Raw genomic sequence first — 5,465 nt, 5'->3', positions numbered from 1 at the left:
ATGTGGATGTGTAACCGATGTGATTCTGCAATCTGTATTTGGGGTAAAAATGGGAGTTCATAATCCACTTGAATCTAATGTATGAAATACGATACGTCAAGAGCTTTATGTTTTGAATAACCAATTAAAAAAAAAAAGCAAAACATGAGCTACCACAGTCCAAATTCATAGATTAAGAAGTAACCGTCACAAAACTGACAGAAAGAGAACAGCCATATTATATTTCACCTGTCTTTTTACTTTGTAAATATATTTCACTTTTATTTTCCTTTGTGTACCATAGAAGACACTTACAATAAAGACTTGGAACTCAAGACAAATTTTCTTTGGAGAAATTGATAGCACTGCTCCTTACATCATATTTTTTTTAAATGAAGGCAAAATATAAAAAATAAAAAATATCATTTAAAAAACTCTTAAAAATAGATTTCTCGATGGACACAATATCTATTTTGTTTATTTAGTTTTTTTTTGTTTGTTTGTTTGTTTGTTTTTAATGTGGTGCCAAGGATTGAACTCAGTGCTAGGCAAGCGCTCTACCACTGAGCCACAAGTCCAGCCCCAAGAAATACATTTCTTAATGGGGACACACATGTATGTAGAAGTGATAAGAAAAACAACAACCCAAACCAACTCTCCTCTAAGAAAGGACAAAACTGGAAATGCAGAAAAAAACAAGTGTAAGTGACAAAATCAAAAATTACTAAAGAGGGGCTGGGGTTCTGGCTCAGTGGCTGTCTCAACAGGCAAAATGTGCAACTTATGCAGTCCAGGGGGGAAAATACAGAATGTTCCTGCGCTTCTGCCCTTTTCAATGCTTTCTTCACTCAAATCACTCAATACAATTTCACTCTATAGGTTCTTAATCAAGAAAACGACAATCCTTAATGCTAGGCACTGCAACAGACATAATCAATTCATAGCAAACAATTCTAGATTAATTAATTCACAGCAAACAATTCTAGATTAATTAATTTTAAGCACTGCAAACACACTTAATCATGACAGGCTAATGACAGACTTTCCCTCTGCATGCTAAGTTCAAGTGTCAGATCAAAAGTCTTAAGCCTTAGGCTTTAAGTCCAGAAGACACACACTCACTTAGACCATGGTGATTAGATCAGGAATTAAGGTAGGCTTCTCCTGGGGTGGAGCTGACAGCCTCTGGAGAAGAGAGAGTAATAGGAAGAAGTTGCAGCTCTCACCAGGGTCAAGATGTGGCTGTAGAGTTTGAGAGCGGTGAGGAAAATGCAGAGGATCAGCAAATGATGAAAAGTGTTGGGATGTCAGTCCAGGTCCTAGTCAGGCTCTCAGCATGAGGGCATCATTATCAGCTGGCTGAATGTCTGTTCATTTGCTCTATTATTTACACCAAATTTGGGGGCATTTGACCCGCCCCCCTTTCAATCCTTTATCAGATGCCATGGGATTTCTCAGTGATATCATTTACCCTGGGGTTAAAACATCTGGTCTTATCATCCCCACCCAGATCTTTTCACATTTCTCTCTTAGAGAGCCTATGGAGGCTTCACTATTGAGTTTATCAGGGTGAAAAGTGACTTGTTTGTGCCTGAAGGCCACACTGGAGGACTCCATTAGGCATGCCTAGTAAGACTAGAGGTTTCAAACTGGAGTTTTTAAAAATAAATTTTAGAATGGAGTTGCTTAGGCTCAGGCCTAAGGCCATCCTCACAGTGGTAGAGCTCTTGCCTGGCATGTGTGGGGCACTGGGTTCGATCCGCAGCACCACATAAATAAATAAAAGTATTGTTGTGTCCATCTACAACTAAAAAATAAAATTTTTAATTACTAAAGAGAAAATGCAATTCAAGCAACTAAGACTTCTCTTTACTAGCTGTAGAAAAAATAAAAACATAGACATCAATATCAAGCAAGCAAACAACAACAAAATACAGATAATACCTATCTTGGCTGGGGAGGTGGGAATGGGCCAGGCTCATACACTACTGTCAAGAAATGTAAAAGTGAACAGCCTTCTGAAAAAGCAATATGGCAACATGTATTACAACTAGAAATATGTAATACACTCCAACAAGAATCTTTCTCACAGAAATAAATCCAACACACATTAAGGACATATGTTCAGGGGAATCTTTATTGTAACACTGCTGTAGCAACAAAAAGAAAATAGAAAAAAAAAAAACTGAAGCAGAAATGAAAATGAAGTAACAATCAATAGGAAACTAAGTAAATTCCTATCTACCAACAAAAGTTTGAAAAAATAACAAATGAATACATTTTAATATGAAAATATCATCACTAGCTCCCCTGCAGGTGAACAGATGACAGATGCCCTCTCCTTATTAGGGGCCGGTATATGTTCCATATGCTCCAAGATCCCCAGTGGATAAAACCCCATGATATCACTCCTTTCAGGGGATCCCCTTGCTCAAGTGTTCATATAAGATCAGTGCTCTGACTGAACACATTGCCTTTAATCACGTTTCCCATTCATGTCTTCCATCACAAATCTAATGCCTTTTCCACCTTAATTAAGCACTTAACACACACTGTGGCTGAAATTTTGCAGATTGGGATGCAAAAGTAAAACTAGCAGGAATTTTGCTTCTTCAAAAGTTCAGGAGGGGCTGGGGTTGTGGCTCCATGGTAAAGCGCTTGCCTGGCAACTGTGAAGCACTGGGTTCAATCCTCAACACCACATAAATGTAAAATAAAGATATCGTGTCCACTTAAAACTAAAAAAATAAATATTAAAAAAAAGTTCAGGAGGGGCTGGGGTTATGGCTCAGTGGTAAAGCGCTTGCCTGGCAACTGTGAAGCACTGGGTTCAATCCTCAACACCACGTAAAAATAAATAAATAAAGCAAAGGTATTGTGTCCATCTCCAACAACAACAAAAAAAATTTATAAAAAAAAAATTTCAGAGGATTCCATCTTACTATGAATGTTAGCAACCTAAGCATTGGATCTTGCTCCTTTTGTTTCTTAGTAAGTTGAGAACTTCCATTTTCATTTAAATGAAGCACTTTGTGGCCATTATTAAGTAAAGCAAGGATTACTTACATATATAACTTTTACAATGTCACACTCCTCTGTTAATCCAATAACTGAGGTGACCACTAAGTGACTAATGGGGTGGGTAGTCCATGAGGTATACATGTCATATGGATAATTCACATTCCCTGGGAACAAGACAACATGAAATTTCATCAACTATTCAGAATGGTACACAATTTGAAACATTATTTCTAGAATTGTCCATGTAATAATTTCAGACCACATTTGCCCACAGATAAATGAAAAACAGAAAGTGAAACCACAGACAAGAGGGGATTAATCTGTCTCATAATATACTGGTTTATGTATAAATAGATGCATACACAAAACTGAATGATGTGCTAGATGGGAAACGAAACTGAAAGGATGTACTAGAATTTTAAGATTCCACATCTCCTGAACCAGCAGTCCAACTTCCAAAAATTTATCCTAATATAATGGCATGACAATACAGACTTGAAAAACAATGATGTGGTTCTGTCACTGACCTGAAAAGATAGCGTTTGAAGTAAGTATAAAAATCAAACTGAAGATGGCTTTTATGTACATTTTTTTTGTAACATTTCATAATAAAAGAACTGAAAAACCAGCCTCTGCCTCAGAGCAAAGCCTGTCCACGGAAGGGGGCGTGACCCTTGTCCTTGGAAAGATCCACAGAGCACTCCTAGGCACATACCCACCCTGCTGAGTTGTTATCTACAAATAACAGGAGAGATCTGCCTGTGGCAGGTATCCCTGACTCAGGCTAGGTGGGGACCCATAGCAACCTCCTAGCAGCCACCAATCAACATGAAACAGGGAAAACACCTGGGATGCCTGAAGACCCTCCCAGTAGATTATGGTGGTTGATTACATGTTGGGAAACCCTGTAGTTCAGCAGTACTCCCCTCGTGGCTTAAACCAATCAGTTCAAAGGAATCCCCCTCTTGTACTAACCAATCACCCTTACCCAACTTGTTCCTGCCAGTGAATGTACTGATCATGTTTTAGAGTTGTTTTATGGTTTTCCCGCAGTGTGTGATTATTTCCTAAGAGATGCTATGATGCATGTTGAGTCCCTGCTTTCCCCCAAAGAGTGTATAAAACTGCTGCAAACCCTGGGCTGGGGCCTCTCAGCGTCACCAGTTGCTGTGTGCCCCCGGAGGACGGAGCTAGTTCGCAATAAACACCTCTTTGCTGCTTACATCGATCTTGGTCTCTGGTGGTCTTTTGGGGGTCCCGAATTCCAGCATAACAGAACAAAATGGTAGGGGGACATGAGATGCTTTGCCTTTTCCTGAATAAGAATCTCAAAGTCTGGATAGTTAAGCCCTACCCAACTCCATCTCACCTTTTCCACCTTAGCCAGTTATTTACCCTCACAGCTCATGTATCTTTCTATAAAAAATCCAATGGCTTCATCTCTTCTGTTTTCCTTTCCTGATATAAAAACAATATTACACCATATATTTAATTTTTAAAAGTTACCTTTCATCTCATTAGTATAGTTTATTTTTGTCTATTCCTGTGTTAAAAATCTCTTGGTATAAATCAGCATTAAGACTCAGTGTGGGGCTGGGGCTATAGCTCAGTTGGTAGAGTGCTTGTCTCCTATGCACAAGACCTTGGGTTCAATCCCCAGCATCACAAAAAAAAAAAAAAAAAAAAAAAAAGAGTGTGTTATTCCAGTTTTCCTGAACTAAAATCCCTTTTTTTAATTTTAAAGGAATACCCTTCTTTATTTAAAGAATATACTTGTATCTTGGTACAGTTACAAATCCAGGTGATCAAGTTCCAAAGGAGAAAACAAATTTGTGTTAGAATCTTAAGAGACAGATGGAAATAACAGATCACAGCACCATGTTTACCCTCTTTCCCAATTATTCTCTCTTGAAAAATATGGAATACTTCACTATTATTCAGTGGATCACTATGGTCCACTATCTGCCTTTGTATGTCCTGGAAGCTAAAAATCATTTTTATATTTTCAAGGAGTGAAAAAGAAAATGTCTTGTGACACATGAAAATTATATGAAATTCAAATTTCAGCATCTACAAAGTTTTATTGAAACACAGCCAAGCTCATTCATTTCATCATATTATATTTTATTCATATTATCTAATGATGTTTTTACATTATAAAGACAGTTGAGTATGGGATGAAAGGACAAAAACACATTCTCTTTATAGGAAAAATTTGCCAACCTCTGTTCTATATCATACTACATAATCTTCATAATTTTTTTAATTTTACCAAAACATTCTCCCCTTTTTCCTTCCATATTCAGTATGGAATTCCCTTAATAATCTGTCTCCAGACAAGCCCATTCTTAACAGTCTTTAGGAATGCACAACCTCTGGTAATTTCCTTAAACCCATTCCTAGTCCCCTATGAACAGGAAGCCAGAAAGAAGGGCTTACAAATTTAAATGTTACAAATTAACATA

Source organism: Callospermophilus lateralis, chromosome 6 (assembly GCF_048772815.1).
Source record: "Callospermophilus lateralis isolate mCalLat2 chromosome 6, mCalLat2.hap1, whole genome shotgun sequence".
NCBI lineage: Eukaryota > Metazoa > Chordata > Mammalia > Rodentia > Sciuridae > Callospermophilus > Callospermophilus lateralis.
The sequence above is the reverse complement of the archived record's forward strand: the minus strand, read 5'-3'. Positions refer to the sequence as shown.